This window comes from Bison bison, unplaced genomic scaffold (assembly GCF_000754665.1).
Source record: "Bison bison bison isolate TAMUID 2011002044 unplaced genomic scaffold, Bison_UMD1.0 scf7180017864254, whole genome shotgun sequence".
Classification (NCBI taxonomy): domain Eukaryota; kingdom Metazoa; phylum Chordata; class Mammalia; order Artiodactyla; family Bovidae; genus Bison; species Bison bison.
In genome coordinates this window covers 2,938,046-2,941,981 of record NW_011494826.1, presented here as the reverse complement: position 1 = coordinate 2,941,981, position 3,936 = coordinate 2,938,046, and the positions used below count along the sequence as shown (strand labels likewise).

The 3,936-nt window shown below is 44.6% G+C and overlaps 1 protein-coding gene across 1 annotated transcript in view; it reads left to right on the top strand.

Moving 5' to 3' along the window:
* The first annotated feature begins 2,253 nt into the window (after positions 1–2,253).
* The window catches only part of LOC104994251 (leucine-rich repeat-containing protein 9), a 160,912-nt gene continuing 159,229 nt past the window's right edge, over positions 2,254–3,936 (top strand). Inside the window, exon 1 of the mRNA XM_010847764.1 lies at positions 2,254–2,424. The gene's annotated coding sequence lies outside the window, so the exon portion shown is untranslated. The remainder of the gene's footprint in view (positions 2,425–3,936) is intronic.

Here is a 3,936-nt window from a genome sequence, read left to right as displayed (position 1 = left end):
GCTGCCTAGGTTGGTCATAACTTTCCTTCCAAGGAGTAAGCGTCTTTTAATTTCATGGCTGCAATCACCATCTGGAGTAATTTTGGAGCCCCAAAAAGTAAAGTCAGCCACTGAACTTCATGGCAAATAGATGGGGAAACAGTGGAAACACTGGCTGACTTTATTTTTTGGTGCTCCAAAATCACTGCAGATGGTGACTGCAGACATGAAGTTAAAAGATGCTTGATCCTTGGTAGAAAAGCTATGACCAACCTAGACAGCATATTAAAAAGCAGAGACAATACTTTATCAACACAGGTCTGTCTAGTCAAAGCTATGGTTTTTCCAGTAGTCATGTATGGATGTGAGAGTTGGACTATAAAGAAAGCTGACTGCCGAAGAATTGATGCTTTCGAACTGTGGTGCTGAAGACTCCTGAGAGTCCCTTGGACTGCAAGGAGAACCAACCAGTTCATCCTAAAGGAAATCAGTCCTGAATATTCATTGGAAGGACTGATGCTGAAGCTGAAGGTCCAATACTTGGCCATCTAATGTGAAGAACCAAGTCATTGGAAAAGCCCCTGACGCTGGAAAGATTGAAGGCAGGAGGAAAAGGGGATGACAGAGGATGAGATGGTTGGATGGCATCACTGACTCAATGGACATGAGATTGAGTAGGCTCCGGGAGTTGGTGATGGACAGGGAAGCCTGACGTGCTGCAGTCTATGGAGTCGCAAAGAGTAGCATAGGACCGAGAGACTGAACTGAACTGAATTCATCTGTTGATGATTTTGATTTCTGATCCAATTGCTTAATCTAAACATTTAGATATTGAAACTATTGTTATCTAGTCTTTACACTCTATAGTCAGGTCATCTTGCTCAATTAGATTTTCAGAGATGATAATATGAATCAGATTTTTCTAGTCCTTTTTTAAAACTCCTAAACCACAAATCTTTTAATTAATTTTAGTTAATGACAAACTGAAATTTCTGAGGTATAAAAAACATGTAAGTAAAATTTATATTTTTCTATGTTTATGTATGTTTACAAATGGTTAATATTACAATAAAATATTTGAAATGAAAATATAGTAAAATATCTGCACTCATATTTTTCATGAGAACGCAGTTTTAAAATATAGTCTATTGAATGAGGCAGCCACCTGGTGACAGAAAACAGAACTTACAGACACTATTTGGCATGAACTGAACGTCATAAGTATTCTACACAAATAACCTCAAAAAACATAATAGCGCTGTCCAACAGAAACCTAATAGAAATTACATAGGTAATTTAAATTTTCTAATTGCTGCTTTTAAAATGTAAAAGAACCCCAGTAGTTTAATACAGTATTTTCATGTAAACCAATATATGAAAACTATTTATCATTTCAACATGTGATCAATACATATATTTTTCATGCTAGGTCTTCAAAACACATTGTGTGTTTCATAGCACATCTCGGTTCGGACAAGCCACCTTTCACGCGGCTGTAGCTAAATGGCTAACATGTGGAACAGCGCCTATCTAGAGAATGAAATGAGATCAGCAGTTACTTTGATTGCCTAAGTCCATTTCTCAGCCCACTCTTAAAAGTTCCTCCCATTCCCTCTTTAAATTTTACTTTATTTTGTAAAAGTTTGGACACCAGTATACTTTGGCGTGCTTAAACGACCCTCAAAAGCCTGTCGGCGAACGACAAGAAGACCGTTGGAGGGTCCAGGTCTTCTCTGGAGGTCTATAGGGCGTTAGATTGGCCTGCGCTGTCCTTCGATTCTGCTTGCTCTGCGCTCAGCGGCTTCCGGCTGCGGTCAGGTACATTACTGGAGAGCGGCGGTCGCCGGCGTTTGGACCGAGGGGCGCGTGGGGATATCAGGGCCTGATACGGGTGTCTGGCCGCCTTGTGACATCACAGCATCACGCTTTGGGGTTCAGGTTCAGCGAGGCTCCGGGCTTCCAGACCCCGAAGATCAAAGATTTTCAGTGGGAAACAGCCGGGACTGGAAGAGGCAACGACTAGGTCCCGGATGTAAGTCGTTGCTTCCCATGCGGGCCTGTGATCTGGCGAAGGCGGGTGAAAAGACACATGCAGAGTCCAAAAGACCCGCGGCGACGGGCGCTCCTCCCCACCATTTCCCAGGAGCACCAGCGGGGGCTTCCGGATGGACCCCTACCTCTGCTGATTGGTTGTAGCTTGCCGCCACGTGATCCAGAAACGGGTCAGCCACCGCTTTCCCCGCCCCTCTCACCCCCTCCCCACCCGGAGGTCGCGGGAGGCGGAGAGCAGGTTTCCTAGGTAACCGCAGCGGGCAGTTGTGTACACACCAAGCCCCAGGAAAGGGAGGGTGCCCAGCCTGCTGCTGCAGGACCAGGATTAAGAGGCGGGAGTGGACTCTACTCTGTCTCCAACTGCTCCGGAATCCATCCTGTCTCTGGGATAAGGTGAGTGACTATAACCTGGTGGCCTTTGGGAGTACCTCACCTCTAGGCAAGGCCCAGGAGTCTTTGCTCCCCTCTCCTCTCTCTCTGGCCACACCCGGAGGAAGACAAGAGAAAAGCAACGTTGAGGTCAAAAGACCCTTGTAATGGTGCAGTGGAGATGATGATAATAATGAGAGACAGTGACGTGACTTTATCTGAGGCCGTCAGGTTTACCGGGGCAAAGCTGAAGAGGAAACGGAGAGGGAAGGTGGCACACAGCCATCTGTGCAGCCTTTACTGAGAGAACGAAGTGCTCCTTGGACACCCTTGATACTGCTCACCTAGAACTGGAAGGGCATTTGTTTGGCGCATCAGTAATAATGGATGGATTCTGATCCCTTTATACCCAAGGCAGGAAACAATTTGACCATACAGGCCTTCTAGTTTGTAAAAAAGAAATTTGATTTTTTCACAATGACACTCTCCCCAGCTCTCATGGCAGACAGAAACATGGTCCTTTGAACTCTAATTATTGTTCTACTCTGACCAGTCATGTAAAACTTAAGGTATTGGGTTGGCCAAATGCTTTTGGTATCATCTTGTGGAAAACCCAAATAAACTTTTTAGCCAACCCAATATTTCTTTAAGTTATAACATATAGGACCCCTGTGGCATGACAACTAATTCAAACCATTCAATAAATTGTTATCAAATACCAAGCATGTGTCAGGCACTGTGATAGGGTCATTGTTCCTGCCCTCAGTGATGTAACCTGGTAAGGAACAAAGACCTGGAAGTATCACAGTACAGAGGACAGGTGTTGTATATGCGCCATATTCTGGCCTTTATTGGAATTATGAGCAGGAGAATGATTATAATACTGACAGAATTAAAGTCTTCACACAGAAGACCCTTGATTTAAATTTTTAAGGGCATATGGAGTATGCCATAAAGTCAAGGGAAAGTTAGGGAGGGGAAACAGCATATGCCAAAGTATAGAAATATCCCATGTCATTCAGAGAAATATAGTTGTGGCCAGAGCCTGGGATGCTGTCAGGAATTTTTAGTTGATGAGCTTGAAAGGTAGGCAGGAGTTAAGAGTTTGGACACCATGAATACCTTGCAAGGGGAGTTCAGCTCAGTCACTCAGTTGTGTCCGACTCTTTGCAACCCCATGAACTGCAGCATGCCAGGCCTTCCTGTCCATAACCAACTCCTGGAGTCCACCCAAACCCATGTCCATCAAGTTGGTGATGCCATCCAACTATCTCATCCTCTGTCGTCCCCTTCTCCTCCTGCCCTCAATCTTTCCCAACATCAGGGTCTCTTCAAATGAATCATCTCTTCACATCAGGTGGCCAAAATATTGGAGTTTCAGCTTCAACATCAGTCCTTTCAATGAACACCCAGGACCGATTTCCTTTAGGATGGACCAGTTGGATCTCCTTGCAGTCCAAGGGACTCTCAAGAGTCTTCTCCAACACCACAGTTCAAAAGCATCAATTCTTCTGTGCTCAGCTTTCTTTATAGTCC